The following is a 17,376-nucleotide window of genomic DNA, read 5'->3' as shown; positions in this document are numbered from 1 at the left end:
ACATGTGGAGACTAATTCGTAAAAATAATGATGAAACAATACTTGGGGGAACATGGAAAGAAATAAATGCAGCTGATTTAGATAGGGAACCTGCATGCAAGCCATGTGAGTTGATTCTAAACCTCCCGGCGGCTATTTTGATTAAATTAAAAACGCTTGTTCCTTTCAAAAAGATTGATTGGACCATGTTAGCTTCGTGTAAACAAAAGTCAGATGAAACGGTTTCAGATTTCTTTACACGCTTCGAAGAGGCGTTCCACGATTACAGTGGTCAATCGTTAACAGACGATACGGGTAGGCATTTGTTTGTAGATAAGTATGTGGCTAATCTCCTACCGGAGATTGCAAAACGATTAAAATCGAGTGAAAGTTCCTGGGCCACAGCGACCCCTGCTTCTTTGTTAACTATGGCTCAGTATTATGAGCGACAGGAATTGGAGGCTAAGGAAAGTGTTGATAAGAAAGCGAAGGAATTGAAAACAAAGGTGATGTTGGCGCAGGTTCGGGGAACGCAATCTAGAGGGAATGATAGAGGCAGACGAGGAGGGGGTAATGTGTCGTACGGGCGTACGGATATAGCGGAGGACCAATGTGCCTATTGTAAGGAGTTTGGGCATTGGGCTGATGATTGCCCGGTACTTCGTGAGCAACGTAGTCAGCGTGGTCGTGGAGGTGGACGGTCGAGGGGAAGTTATTCGGGGGCGAGAGGTAGTGGAGGTGATCGTAGCAGGTTTGAGGAGAGGGGCCGTGACCAGGGTGAGCGTAACACCTTTGATAGACGGAACCAGTACCAGATATCGGAAGGCGAGAATGTGGAGCATCAGGATTATGTACATGCATAGGATTGCGTAGGATGGGGTAAGGAATCAGTTGAAGTGCCTGTAGATCAGAGTGGTCCATACGTATCAGCGGGCATTTGGGGTTCTACTGATCAGTTTCTAGTCGACACAGGGGCTACTCGTAGCGCTTTGTCTAAAAACTTGGTTCCGAGGGCTCCCCTGTCTGGCGATATGATTACATGTATTGGGTTTGACAGCACACCCACTCCTAGCCCATTATCAAAGCCTCTTGCACTTTGTCTCGATACATTTTTTAGTTTTGGTCAATTTTTGCTATCTCCCCATACACCAGATAACATCCTGGGCATCGACTTGCTTAAATACTTCCGAGCAACTATACGCTGCGCTCCTGAGGGAGTGCGGGTTATTTTAAATGACAATTACCCTGAATCGGACAGGTTTTGTACTATACAAGACATTGCAGCCTTGGCCTCTCTCCCGCATACGTTATGGGCGACCTCAGACACGGATGTGGGAGAGATGCGTATTCCACCTATTCAGATTACTGTAAAGGAGGGAGTCTCTTTTCCACGTGTACCACAGTATAAGATTTCCAGGGAAGGTGAAATTGCCCTGACACGGATTGTCCAAGATTTGATCACTGCAGGAGTGGTGGAGGAGGTTCCCTATAATGTTGGTAACAGTCCTATTCTCCCGCTCCTTAAGAAAGATACTGACGACAAAGTCTATCGTTTTATTATTGACTTGAGACAAATTAACAAAATTGTCATTCCCCAATACCCGGTGGTGTCTGACATCACAACATTGCTTACACTGGTGCCACCAATGGCAACAACATTTAGTGTTATTGACCTGAAAAATGCGTTCTTTTCTATCCCTGTTCACCCTGACAGCAGATATTTGTTTGGCTTTACGTTAAATAATAAATCGTATAGATTTTGTCGTGTTCCTCAAGGTTACACAGAGAGTCCGAGTATCTATAGCCAGGCTTTGAAAAGACAGCTTGACTCCTTTCAGTTGCAATCTGGAGTTGCCCTTATTCAGTATGTCGACGACATTTTGTTGGCTGCTGACACTTATGCACAATGTGAGGAGAGTACGCTTGCTTTACTTTCCTTTTTGGCTCAGCATAACCATAAAGTCTCGAAGAAAAAGCTCCAATACTGTAGACCCAAGGTGACCTACCTCGGTCATCTATTGTCTAAGGAGGGGCGTGCATTAACATCAGATCGAATCCAGGCGATTTTAGATACACCAGTCCCCCGCACACAGAGAGATGTACGTGCTTTTATAGGATTAACGTCCTTCTGTAGACAGTGGATCATGGGGTTTTCACATATTATCAAACCTTTGTTAGCTTTGCTGTCCAAAACCACACCAATGCCCCTTGAATGGACAGATGAATGTCAAAATGCCTTTGAACAATTGAGACAAGCCCTTTGTTCTGCACCCGTGTTAGGTACACCAGACTATGCGAAGATTTTCACGTTGTACGTGCACGAGAAAGATGGGTGCGCGTTATCAGTGTTAGTGTAAGCACACAAAGGCCATGCGCATACTTCTCGGCGGTTCTTGACCCTGTAGCACGAGGGTTACCTGGGTGTTTTCGAGCAGTTGCAGCAACAGCGGTAGCTATACGACAGAGTGAGGGAATAGTTTTATCACACAAATTGTTGGTGTTAGTTCCCCATGCAGTTGATGCCCTGTTGAATCAGACGAAAACCCAGTATCTCACGAGTGCACGTTTGACAGGATATGAGCTTACACTTTTGGCGCCACATATCACACTGAAAAGATGTGCTACCCTGAACCCTGCCACTTTATTGCCCTATCCGGTTGAGGAGGGCCAGGAAGAAAAACATCATGATTGTGTTTTCCTGACCGAGGAACAGACAAAGGGTCGTGTCGACTTACAGGATATGCCACTTCCAGATGTGGATGGGGAACTGTGGGTTGATGGATCGTGTTTGAGGCTGCCAGATGGTACGACTTCCGCAGCATACGCGATCACGACACTCAAGACAGTGGTAGAAACAGCAAGAATACCACAGAAATCGGCTCAAGCAGCAGAACTGATAGCCTTGACAAGAGCCTGTGAATTGAGTGCTGGCCTATGTGTGAACATATACACAGACAGCCGGTACGCCTTCGGAGTAGCGCATGACTTCGGGCTACTCTGGAGAGAACGTGGGTTTTTGACTTCGCACGCAGTACACATCATGCATGGAGAACTAGTGCGTGATCTCCTAAACGCGTTGCTTTGCCCAAAGAAAGTAGCGATTATTAAATGCAGTGCCCACAAAAAGATCACTGATAAAGTGGGCCATGGAAATGCTTTTGGGGAAGCATAGCGAGACAAACGGCTATGTCTCGAACTGACTCCCCCATGTACATGACACAATCGCAGGCTGAGCGATGGTATGATGCTAGAGCAGAGATACTAGATATTCAAAAATCAGCTACTGAATCAGAACTCGCGGCATGGGCAGCAGATGGGGTGCTAGATGATGAGGGTTGTTGGAGAAGTAAAGACATGGAGAAATGGAAATTGCCTGCAGCTTACTTGCAAGCGATGGTTCAGATGACTCACAGATTAGCACATGTGGGAGCTCTTGCGATCACTCGATTGTTATCATGAGTTTGGGAACATCCCGAGATTGCCAATACAGCCAAGAGAGTAGTGCAGACCTGTCTGATATGTTTACAACACAATCCTGCGAAAGGGACCCATACTCCGAAAGGAGGGTTCGTTCCACCTTCTGCACCATTCGAGGTACTTCAAATGGATTATATCCAGCTTGAGCGTTGCAATAACCTTAAGTATATCCTAGTGGTGGTATGCGCCTTTAGCAAATGGGTTGAGGCCTTCCCCACGAAAGATAATACAGCTTTGACAACAGCTAAGGTGTTGCTTAAGGAGTATTTTCCTCGCTTCAGAGTTTGCAAATTTTTGTGGAGCGATAATGGGCCTCACTTTGTTGGGAAAATTGTGGAGTATGTGCTGAAGGGGTTAGGGATCCAGCAGAAGTTTCATGCTGTGTTCCACCCTCAGTCAGCAGGTCTTGTTGAGCGGTACAATGCTACGTTGAAGCTAAAACTGGCTAAGATTGTCTCATCTACATCATTGAAGTGGCCGGATGCTTTACCGCTAGCATTACTCTCTCTCAGATCAGTGCCCCACTCTCGAACAGGCCTCACACCGTATGAAGTGGTGTTCGGAAGGCCAATGAATATTTGGGGAGTGCCTAAGCCGCGATTGATACATGATGTGCCTTGTATAATGATGAACGACTATTTGGCACGATTAACAAATGATTTGCTTTCTATTCATCAACAGGTTCGACAAGCGCTCCCTGACAATTCTACTGGAGAGGCTCACAATCTTCGTCCTGGTGACTTTGTAATGTTGAAGTCGTTTGAGAGGGCGAACAGCTTGGAACCGAGGTGGCGTGGCCCCGAGCAGGTCCTCCTGGCTACCCGAACAGCTGTACGGGTGACCAACAGAAAGCGGTGGATACACTCAACTCACTGCCGGCGTGTCTCTCCGGACCTGGTGAATCCTGCCGTGTTGACTGACTACAAGGAGATTCTGGATAAAGAAAAGAGCCCAGCTGTGACGTCGGCCGAAGTCGAGGGAGCCTTCCCGGACCACACTGTTTCTGGACGACAGCGCTACAATCTGCGTCCACGATAAGAAGGTTTTTTGATTTTCGAGACTGGTTGGTTACCGCTCTGGGGTTTGTGAAACGGAGACTGGGAATCTCAAGGGGGGGGGGAATCAGTTCTGCCAAGAGTAGCGACACCCGTCTTGACCCCGGAGAAGAAAACAGCGGCTACCTCGGAGCTCAGCACTGTATTTTTCTTTTTTAGGTATACATATATATGTACATTTGAGACTTTGTGAACTCTTTGAACTATGGCATCCACTGCATCGCGAGACAAAAGAATACTTGGTGCCATTTTATTCGTCTTGACAATTGTGGTAATAGCAGTGATAGCTTGGGTAGTTGAACTCGTGGTGCCTGTACGTGAACATTTGCTGCCGACTACCCCGGCTCCATCTGAACATTTTTACTTCACCTTACCATACCATGAAGAACGACACCAACAGACTTATTTGAACAATAGTTTTATTCAGATTCTGCATCATACTCATAACATGACCAATACGTCCAATTGTTGGGTGTGTGGGATGTTGCCTGGTCATCAGAAGAAAGGGGGAACTCCACTCATTCCGCTCCCGTTTTCACATAATGGATCCTGTAATGCCTGGTACACTCTTCTATTCACTTTGCGATGGCCAACGAAAGGGGGGGTGCTTTTTCGTTTGAATAAAATTTGCTATCATGATCGGGATGGGTATCCACGAGCTGAGGGTACTCGATTTGAATGGGAGGAATACCGCCCTGACAATGCATCTGTACCCCGTATTTACAGCAACCAAAGGAACATTAACGTATCCAGTTCACATGTTATTAATGTTATTGCGACTAAAGCTGATTTGTGTATACGTAATAAAGGTACAATCCCGGTTGGAAAAAGTGAATGCAACACTACACTTACATTTGACAGTCCGAATGGCATATCGTTTGTGGCATCTCGTAATACTTATTTTATCTGTGGAACTAAGGGTTATCATCAGCTCCCGTTGGGATGGTTAGGCACTTGTTACGTATCCTTTGTATTGCCCCCTGTATTCATTGCTCCACCAATGTACCATAATGATTATATCCTGTACCATGATTTCGTACTGAATCGTGTTAAGCGTGCTGTGGTCCTAGATGACATAGATCAGACTGATACTGCCTTGCAGCAGTACGTGGACTTTAATTTGGGACTATTTTCCTTTGTGGGGGCTGCATTGAATAGCCGGAAAATACGACGATTGACCCGTGTTGTTGAAGCTGTAGCCAATGATACTGCTATTGCATTAGGAAATATTACCGAAGAACTTCAGATTTCTAGGATTGTTACACTTCAGAACAGAATGGTTCTAGACGTGGTTCTAGCTGACCGTGGGGGGACATGTAGAATCATTGGGAGCAGCTGCTGTGTATACGTACCTGATAATTCGCCATCTGTTTATGATGCCATTTCGAAGTTGCACAAAATAGCTGCCGAAATACACCCAGACAATGGAACTTGGACTCTTTCAGGGTGGTTCTGGTCTATGCTTACCACTTGGGGTTGGAAACTGTTGACAATTTTATGTATCATTGTTGGGATATTGTTCTCTATATGCTTATGTATACAATGTGGCCCAGCCTTATGTTCCATGTGTTTATCAGCTTGCATTCCATCACGGCGAGCTCTTGCTCAAAACGAAATGATGCTGCATAAAGAAGTGGCTCAAATAATGTTAATTGATATCGAGGATGAATACCCGGACTATGTCCACTATGAGGTAGCTTCAGCTAAACGCTAAAAGGGTCGTCTGTCGTAATTTGACGATGGCTGGGTTAGCGTTTGGCTTTGCTACACGTTATTCTCCTTGTCTTGGCTATATTAGAAAACGCCATCTTGTCTGTTACGGCGGCCATTTTAGATCATGAGTGGCCTCGTGGCCAGCGTGCCCTTTAGTCCATTGTCCGTGCCACTGACCACTCAAATTTGCCCAGCAACAGGCTATTTTTAGTAATGGTCAAGCCTGTACATGCGCAGTCTCAATTGACCAGTCACCCCTCAGGAATGTGCCGCCCAAATGACCAGTGAGATTGTAACCCCTCCCATGAGTTGGCTGTGTTCCAAAAATGACCATATATGTACATATAGCTCTGTAACTTGTACCGCCTATCTTTTTATTACCTGTAAACTGTATAAAAGATCGAATCACACCAACGTTCGGTGTGATACTTCTTGCATTACCGAAGGGTGCTGTAGGAATGTACCACCACCCCATGGGGTCTTAATAAACTTGTTCTTTGTACTTTTCAGTTTCCGTGCCAACAGTTCTTTCAGTGTAAGTGGGTAATCTACGGAGCATGTAGGCCTTGGGAACCCGATACAACAGGGGCTGGCTGCCTGTAAGTAGCTGGGCATAGGGCTAGACAGGGGCTGTTACCTTGTGCTTGTCCATTCCCCTTTCCTCCCGCCCTCCGTGCTCCATTGCACTGCCCCAGCCCTTACCTGTTTCCCATCTGGTACACTTGTCTATGCAACTACCCAGTCCTTTATTCCCTCTGTTTTCTGTTTGCCTGTCCCTGAACCTCCCCTCCTACCCTCCATTGTCTGCTGTGTCACCATTACCCCTTCCCTTCCTCGCTATTCTGCTGTTCCTGCCCTCTCTCTATGTGAATGCCCTGCCCTGTCCCTCATACAATACGTGTTCTAATGGCCTGTCACTGCTGCTGTCATCTGCTCTCTGACCGTTTTTGGAAATAGACACTATGTTGTAGGCTTATCAACGTCAACTGTATACGACTGCTACATTTTCAAGTGCTACTGCTATCACACTTAAGGCCTTACGTATTTGGTGGTTCCCGATAACAGGAACTGGTACATCTACGCACCCACCAGATAGGGGAGTGGTGAGGAGTTAATTTTCACTTTTATTTGATAACACAAGATGGATTATTTGTGACTGATGCGCTGGAGAATTCTTCACTGTAACAGACTTTAGCTCTTTTTTACTTTGAACACAGTACCATGTGAACGTACAGCTTCACATTGAATTGCAGCCTTGAAAAAGTCTTTGTAACAAAACAAGTGTCCACTGCCATTTCTGGGCTTCTTGATGTTTCTTACTGGATTCCGTTGTGTACTTTGGTTCTTTTCCTCTACATGCCCTCTCTTAATGAAACAGAGCAAGTATAAGGTTCAACATGAGATAGCATACATTTAAAAAATGTAGAATGGTTTGGAATTGGTTGTCCCCTCTCTTACATACCAAGAAAGAAAGTGTAGCTGAATATACATGAAACCTCTTGGAAACACCCCACAACAAGAATTAGAAATGCAATAGGTCTCGGATTTATTTGAGTTAGAGGAAATGGCATTGTAAATGGCAATGTCTTTTTGCCATGTGTTATGGAGTGTATGAATGTAGGGTGTAAAGGAATTATGTGGTTTGTATTGGAATTGTAGCAATGGTAGCATGCTGAGCTTTAGATGATTATGTTTAAAAGTAAAGTTTGCAATACTGCTATTGATGTAATAGTTAATTGTGGATTTGTTAACAATTGATGTGTGTAGTGATGGCTGTTGGTGTGCACTGATTGGTGGTGGTGTGTGCCTGGTGAAAGCGTGCACTGACGACTGGTGGTGTGTGTATGCCTGGTAAAAGTGTGCACTGATGGTTGGTGGTGTATGTATGTGCCTGGTGAAAGCGTGCAGTGATGGCTGGTGGTGTGTGTGAGCTTGGTGAAAAGCTGATTACCCTGCATACTCACATACTGATTACCCTGCATATTGAAACACTGCTCACCCTGCACACTCACACACTGCTGGGCCTGGATACCGACGTACTGCTCACCCTGCATACTCACACACTGCTCACCCTGCACACTCACACACTGCTGGCCCTTGACACCCACATACTGATCACCCTGCATACTCACATACTGATCACCCTGCATACTCAAACACTGATCACCCTGCATATGCACACACTGCTTAGCCTGCACACTCACATACTTCTGGCCCTGGACACCCACATACTGATCACCCTGCATACTCACATACTGATCACCCTGCAAACTCACACACTGCTCACCCTGCATACTCACACTCTGCTCACCCTGCATACTCACACTCTGCTCACCCTGCACACTCACACACTGTGTGCTTCTGTAATGCTGGAACCAGTGCTCCTGTACTGTGTGTTCCGTGCTTCTGCACTGCTGGAACCAATGCTCCTGTACTGTGGGTTCTGTGTTCCTGCACTGCTGGGACCAGTGTTCCTGTACTGCTAGGACCAGTGCGCTTGTACTGCTGGGACCAGTGTTCCTGTACTGTGGGTTCCATGCTTCTTTACTGCGGGGGCCAGTGTTCCTGTACTGCTGGGACCAGTGTTCCTGTACTGCTGTGACCAGTGTTCCTGTACTGTGGGTTTTGTGCTTCTGTACTGCTAGGACCAGTGTTCCTGTACTGCTAGGACCAGTACTCCTGTACTGCTGGGACCAGTGTTCCTGTACTGCTCGGACCAGTGTTCCTGTACTGCTGGGACCAGTGTTCCTGTACTGTGGGTTTTGTGCTTCTGTACTGCTAGGACCAGTGTTCCTGTACTGCTGGGACCAGTATTCATGTACTGCTGGGACCAGTGCTCCTGTAATGCTGGGACCAGTGTCCCTGTACTGTGATTTACATGCTTCTGTACTGCTAGGACCAGTGTTCCTGGACTGCTGGGACCAATGCTCCTGTACTGCTGGAACCAGTGCTCTTGTACTGTTCCATGCTTCTGTACTGCTGGGACCAGTGTTCCTATCATGCTGGGACCAGTGTTCCTGTACTCTGAGTTCTGTGCTTCTGTACTGCTGGGACCAGTGTTCCTGTACTCTGTGTTCCATACTTCTGTACTGCTGGGACCAGTGTTCATGTATTGTGGGTTCCATGCTTCTGTACTGCTGGGACTAGTGGTCCTGTACTGTGTGCATGTAGTGTGTAAAGGAATTATGTGGTTTGGATTGGAATTGTAGCAATGGTAGCATGCTGAGCTTTAGGTGATTATGTTTAAAAGTAAAGTTTGCAATACTGCTATTGATGTAATAGTTAATTGTGGATTCGTTAACAATTGATGTGTGTAGGGATGGCTGTTGGTGTGCACTGATTGGTGGTGGTGTGTGCCTGGTGAAAGCGTGCACTGATGACTGGTGGTGTGTGTATGCCTGGTAAAAGTGTGCACTGATGGTTGGTGGTGTATGTATGCGCCTGGTGAAAGCGTGCAGTGACGGCTGGTGGTGTGTGTGAGCTTGGTGAAAAGCTGATTACCCTGCATACTCACATACTGATTACCCTGCATATTGAAACACTGCTCACCCTGCACACTCACACACTGCTGGCCCTGGATACCGACGTACTGCTCACCCTGCATACTCACACACTGCTCACCCTGCACACTCACACACTGCTGGCCCTTGACACCCACATACTGATCACCCTGCATACTCACATACTGATCACCCTGCATACTCAAACACTGATCACCCTGCATATGCACACACTGCTTAGCCTGCACACTCACATACTTCTGGCCCTGGACACCCACATACTGATCACCCTGCATACTCACATACTGATCACCCTGCAAACTCACACACTGCTCACCCTGCATACTCACACTCTGCTCACCCTGCATACTCACACTCTGCTCACCCTGCACACTCACACACTGTGTGCTTCTGTACTGCTGGAACCAGTGCTCCTGTACTGTGTGTTCCGTGCTTCTGCACTGCTGGAACCAATGCTCCTGTACTGTGGGTTCTGTGTTCCTGCACTGCTGGGACCAGTGTTCCTGTACTGCTAGGACCAGTGCGCCTGTACTGCTGGGACCAGTGTTCCTGTACTGTGGGTTCCATGCTTCTTTACTGCGGGGGCCAGTGTTCCTGTATTGCGGGGACCAGTGTTCCTGTACTGCTGGGACCAGTGTTCCTGTACTGCTGGGACCAGTGTTCCTGTACTGTGGGTTTTGTGCTTCTGTACTGCTAGGACCAGTGTTCCTGTACTGCTAGGACCAGTACTCCTGTACTGCTGGGACCAGTGTTCCTGTACTGCTCGGACCAGTGTTCCTGTACTGCTGGGACCAGTGTTCCTGTACTGTGGGTTTTGTGCTTCTGTACTGCTAGGACCAGTGTTCCTGTACTGCTGTCACTCACACTCTGCACTCACTCTGCACTCACACTCACTCTGCATTCACACTCACTCTGCACTCAGTCTGCACTCCCTCTGCACTCACTCTGCACTCACTCTCACTCTCCACTCACTCTGCACTCTCTGCACTCACTCTGCACTCACCCAGCACTCCCTCTGCACTCACTCTGCACTCACCCAGCACTCCCTCTGCACTCACTCTCACTCTCCACTCACTCTGCACTCACTCTGCACTCACTCAGCACTCACTCTACACTCATTCTACACTCACTCTACACTCACTCTGCACTCACTTTGCACTCACTCTGCACTTGCACTCACTCACTCTGCACTCACTCTGCACTTGCACTCACGGCTGGACGGAGGAAAACATGGTGGCCGCTTGCTAAGGCGGTGCGCACGTCTCGACGACGGCTCCTGCCTGGAAGCCCCGTAGGTACCCTTAAAAGCCTCAAAGTGGTCGATCATGCCGTTTTTTCAAGGAGGTCTTACCTGATGGAGCGTATTGAGCTGGTTTGAGCCTTGTCCCCCGAGCACACACGCAGAACACTCGGTGCTCAGCGCTGCCTCCTCCATCCGCGGTTGCCGTCCGAGACCCGATCCGACCCGACTCAACCCGATCCGACCCCGAGCACACCTATGAGCACTCGGCACCGCCCCTTCCATCTGCGGCTGCCGTCAGGGTTGTGGCACAGCTCAGGGGGAACCTCTGAGGAATTTTCTCGGATTTACGGTTGCTGATTGCTGGCACGCCTGCAAGCCTGCACGCCTGCAACCCTTCTGATAGCCGGCTGGTTCTGATTTGGCGAGGCAGTTGTTGATGCCGAGGAGTTGTTGCCAAGTACAGTAGAACCGCTGATGTGTTGGGGGTGGTTCTCTTCTCCTGCTCCCTCTCGATGGAGCGAGGCAGCTGTGGAGCTGCGAAGGAGCAGGAGGGCGGCTTTTTATAATCATACCACAAAAGGAGCTGCCACAGCCTCAGCTACAGCAACAAGGTGCGGTAAGCGGGATTTTTGGGCGGAGGGTGCTGCAATAGAGGTGCAGGCGGGGGCTAGTAATCCACTCCTTTTGGCTAGAAGCACTACCTCTGTAAGCGCCTTAAGAATTAAATCTAAGCCCTCAGGAGCTGAATTAACCGATTGAAATACAAAATCAAACAGCAAGTCATGGGGGCACCCCGATAAGAGGCTTTTCTCCTGAACCCGACATAACTACTGTTAAGAACAAATTGCAAGCCCTCTCCAGCGCAGTCTCACGTCAGAACACTAGAAAAACACAACCCAAACAGAAGAAGGTAGTGGTCAAGAAGAAAGGCTCTGTCATCGACAACCTGGGGAAGCGGAAGGCAAAGGCAAAGGGGAAAGGTAGGCAGAAGGACATTGACCTAGGAAACGCTGATAATAGTTGTCAGTAAACTCAGAGAAGGGGTCTGAAGAAAGCTTTGAAAAAGAAGTTCGATCCGAGACAGAGTCAGAATCAGAAATAGGGTCGGAAGTAAATCCGCTACAACTATCAGGCAATAAGAGCCTGGTTGGCAAGGGGAGGCTTTCGTCCACATATACTAATAAAATAACAGCAGGGCGACAAAAGAGTCAGAAGGAGCCAGCCCAGGGGAAGCTAGTTCTAGAAAACCTAAGCTTACAAGAGTCACACCTTCTCTGAAATCCTATTTTAAGGTTCTACCCCAGATCTTAAACCTCAACCAGGAACAACTGCCCCGGTCTATAGCACCAGTCATGTCTACCACAACAAAAAACCCTGCCTCACCAGTCATACCTAGTACGGGGATCTTGGTAGAGACCTTGAAACAGACAGAAACTTCAGACCTGGATGGTGATGCCAGAAAGTGGAACAGTACCAAGATGCCGTGAACAGAGCCCTTGGTCACAATCTCAGCAGATATGGAAAGGACGGACATACAAAGTGCCCGGGACCAAAATCCAGGTGGTCAGAAGGAGGATAGTGAAGATACAATACAGCGCATACTTCTCAACATGAGCAAGGAGATTAAATCTGGTTTTGAAGAGTCAAAAGTATGTTTTGCGGAATCCAGGCAAAACCAATCCGAGATCCGGGCCATGTGTGAGAATCTGGAAACCAAAGTGGATGGACTTTTTGAAAGGACAGGGTGCTTAGAGACCACGGTGGGAGAGCTTAAAGCAAAGTTAGATCATGCTGAAACGAAAATTGCGACTAGGAGAAGGGAGGGGGAAGCAGTAAAGGATAGAGTTGAGTCCTTGGAGAATTACTCAAGAAGAAATAACCTCAGGAATTTAAAAATCCCGGAAGGAAAAGAGGGAAGTGAACTTAAAAAATACGTGGTGACCTTGCTTAAGGACACTCTGAAACTAGAGATGTCAGAATCAGATCTGGAAACTGACAGACAAAGAGTACATCGAGACCCCTTCCGCTTAAACCCAAGCAGGTCTAAACCCAGGAAGATCCTAGTAAACTTTTTGACTTATACAACCAAGGAAATTATTCTTACCCTAGCACTCAAAGCCAAAACTCTGAAGACCTCAGATTTTTCCTTTGAAGTAAGATCAGACCTATCTAAAACTACTTTAGACAGGCAGTGGGAGCTGGGTGAACGTATAGAAAAATTCAGAGCCTTAGGTGCAACTGCACAAAGACTCCTCTCGAGGCGGATGAATTATTAGTCTCCATCAGTGAATTTTCCAACACCCCTAGATAATAAAGAGATTCAGTTAAATAAATAGTAACGGTGTCCCCCGCATCAAAATAAAAAATACATACAGATAAATATTCATATATAAAAGAGTATGCATAATAGTCAAAAAAAAAGGGGAGATATTCAGATGAGCACATAATATATGTATCTGTGTAACTAAAAAAGAAGTTAGATAGTCACAAATAAAGAAAAAAGGGGGGAAAATGCAAAGAGAAAGAAAAAGAAAGGATTTCCTTCCTCTTCCTCCTCTTACTCCTCTATATGTCCCAATATGATCGACTGATCAATAGACTAGATAAATGGGGCCCCAGCCATCCGGCCAGAGTAAGTAGGGAGGGGTTTTCCAGGGGAGGGAGGTAAAAGCACAAAAAAGTCCTCATAACCAAAATTTAAAAAATCGAAAATTCATCGATCCCAGGGCCTATAGCATAAGAGTGGTCAATACCCAAACTGATAAAGGACATATACTAAAAGGTCGAATAAAGAGAAAACTAAAATTATTAAAGGGAGAATGGGCAAAGAGAGGCAAGGGATGGGTAAAGAAAAATGAGAGACATTAAATTTCTCTCCTGGAACGTAAACGGTCTGCGCGTACGAGGGAGAAGAAACAAAATCATGCAATACCTCAGAGACTCGCCAGCGCAGATCATAATGATCCAGGAGACACACCAACACAAAAAAGAGATTACAGACATGTTTAAAAAATTAAGATGGGTTGATAAATTCGTTACCACAGACCATAATGCTAGCATTCGTGGATTAGCCATCATATTTAAACAAGCATTTACAATGCAATAGGTCTCGCAGCATTAAAGTTTGAGTTATTGGCATTGTGTATGACAATGCCGTTGCATAAAATGTTTAGCAAACTTTGAATTGGTGAGCAGTGAGAGTGTGTGCAAGAGTATGCTGTTCTTGAAAGCAGTGTGGTAGAGAGTGCAGGAATTTGGGTGACCTGAGCAATGTGGATGATGCACCTCACGCACGGGGCTGACACAGTTATTATTCACACAGCTCTGATGATGCACCTCAGGCACGGGGCTGACGCTGTTATTATTCACACAGCTCTAATGATGCACCTCAGGCACGGGCTCACAGCTGTTATTAATCACACAGCTCTGATGATGCACCTCACGCACGGGCTCACAGCTGTTATTAATCATACAGCTCTGATGATGCACCTCAGGCACGGGCTCACAGCTGTTATTATTCACACAGCTTTGATGATGCACCTCAGGCACGGGCTCACAGCTGTTCTTATTCACACAGCTCTGATGATGCACCTCACGCACGGGCTCACAGCTGTTATTATTCACACAGCTCTGATGATGCACCTCAGCACGGGCTCACAGCTGTTATTATTCACACAGCTTTGATGATGCACCTCAGGCACGGGCTCACAGCTGTTATTATTCACACAGCTTTGATGATGCACCGCACGCACGGGGCTGACGCAGTTGTTATTCACACAGCTCTGATGATGCACCTCAGGCACGGGCTCACAGCTGTTATTGTGCACACAGCTCTGATGATGCACCTTACGCACGGGGCTGACGCAGTTATTGTTCACACAGCTCTGATGATGCACCTTAGGCACGGGCTCACAGCTGTTATTATTCACACAGCTTTGATGATGCACCTCACACACTGGGCTGACACAGTTATTATTCACACAGCTCTGATGATGCACCTTAGGCACGGGCTCACAGCTGTTATTATTCACACAGCTCTGATGATGCACCTCAGGCACGGGCTCACAGCTGTTATTATTCACACAGCTCTGATGATGCACCTCAGGCACGGGCTCACAGCTGTTATTATTCACACAGCTCTGATGATGCACCTCAGGCACGGGCTCACAGCTGTTATTATTCACACAGCTCTGATGATGCACCTCACGCACAGGCTCACAGCTGTTATTATTCACACAGCTCTGATGATGCACCTCAGCACGGGCTCACAGCTGTTATTATTCACACAGCTCTGATGATGCACCTCAGCACGGGCTCACAGCTGTTATTATTCACACAGCTCTGATGATGCACCTCACGCACGGGCTCACAGCTGTTATTATTCACACAGCTCTGATGATGCACCTCACGCACGGGCTCACAGCTGTTATTATTCACACAGCTCTGATGATGCACCTCCGGCACGGGCTCACAGCTGTTATTCACACAGCTTTGATGATGCAACTCACGCACGGGGCTAACTACAAGGGCAATAGTTTTTGAAAACCCTGGTTTCCTCTTTATCATCAATTCTCCATCGTATTTTCTTCACCATAGTCTGCAGATATGCATTTCATTAGAACTTAATTTTTGGAGTGTGGCCTAATATTTCTATACAGCATGTTGTCAAACACGCTAGAAAAATAAACCTGATTTAAGAAAGATATATAGAATCAGATTTTCTGGCTATCCCAAAAAAAGACATAATAATTTTTAATGTAACACTTAAGGGAGGTAAGCATTCCCCTCCGACATTAGATATATGATCTATAAGTCACAGCATTCCTGGTGCAACTCAAGCTTTTACCCTTCTTGAAATTCATAAGTTAGGTTCCATTACTTTAGCAACAAGAAACCTTACAGCACCTGGGACTAGATGTGAAAGAGGAGCAAGAGCATGCCTGTTTACTAAAGTAGCAAGGATAACATGCATCAAATTGGGGCATTTTCCACATCTGCGCTCTGCCAGTAGTAAAGAAACATTCTAATCTTCTTCAGATGCCAAGTACATTGCTGCTGAATGGCTATTAAACGCCGTATCAAACCCCAAAGATAAGAAAGCTAATTTACAGCGGACGCAAGACACAAAGACTTCGCTGTGAAAAAATGCAACTTACTCTCGCAGTGCTCTGGAATTCACGAGGACGCCATGAGGGTCACATGAGAGAGTCAATACGAAATCGTGATGAACAGGGCCTCGTGGGTTCTTTGTAGACATTCTAACTCTACGTACTTCCGTTTGACTATAAATAGGTCTGTGTGAATAAGCTTGCAGCTCACACATGTGTCTGCATCTCTATGGCTAATTCTAGTTAATGTTCAACTATAGGAACGTCTGACTGAACCGGTGAGAAAAGCGGGGTAGATTTTGTAAAGTGAGCATGCCTGTACCATACAGGTGTCCTGCGCTTGCAACGAATAGTTTGTGTGTGTGGGGGGGGGAGGGGTGTCACGCCCTTCCCAGTGGTTGAGGCAGAGGATATTCTTCTTCATACTCTAAATCATTCAGTTCTTCGTATTGTGGGGTGAAATAGTATTTCACGTCTTCCGCTCCTAGAGAATCTATGCACTGTATCCATTTCGGATCCAGTGACACTGTAGGCATGTTTACTGGGCTGAATAGCGCTTCGAAGGCGGATTCCGCTGTGAGGATGTTAATCCTTTTGCCGTGTGCTAGTTCTCGTTCATTTGCTAATGCAATTTGCACTGCGTTCACAGTTCTTTCTGTGTGACTGAATGTTTTTTCTGCTTGTGTGTACAAGTGAGATTTAATTGAAATTGGTACCTTTTCTCCCTCATTAGAGGTTAGGTATGTGAATCCGCATCTTCCTGGGATGACTCGGATTACAAGATCACGTGTGTTGTCACGTGTGTCTAATTTTGTTTTTGCTAACATGTCTGTTTGCAGTGATCTCAAAATTTCTGTGTGTTTTTGAGTCCAATTGATTTGTTTAAAATCAGGTTTTATTAGTTCGTAGAGAGGTTTAACCCTCTCTGCGTAATTTAGGATGTAAGTTCTTCCGAAATTCAGAAAACCTAGTATGGATTGTAAATTCTTCAGCGTTTTTGGAGCTTGGAGTACAGCGCACTTCTCTAAGAAGTTGTCCGCTAGGCTTTTCCCTTCACTTGATAATTCGTACCCTAAAAACAGTACTGTCAGATGGGCAATTCGAGACTTCTTAAAGTTGAATTTGTAACCCTCTGCTGCGAACCCAAGTATAATGGTGTTCACTCTTTTCAAGTGAGTATCCAAGTCGTCGTCTGTGAGATAGATATCATCTACGTAAGATAATGCTTCATCATCATAGATTTGTAGTAACTCTGTTACCTTAGCTGAGAATAGTCCTGG

Source organism: Lissotriton vulgaris, chromosome 1_1 (assembly GCF_964263255.1).
Source record: "Lissotriton vulgaris chromosome 1_1, aLisVul1.2, whole genome shotgun sequence".
Lineage (NCBI taxonomy): Eukaryota > Metazoa > Chordata > Amphibia > Caudata > Salamandridae > Lissotriton > Lissotriton vulgaris.
The sequence above is the reverse complement of the archived record's forward strand: the minus strand, read 5'-3'. Positions refer to the sequence as shown.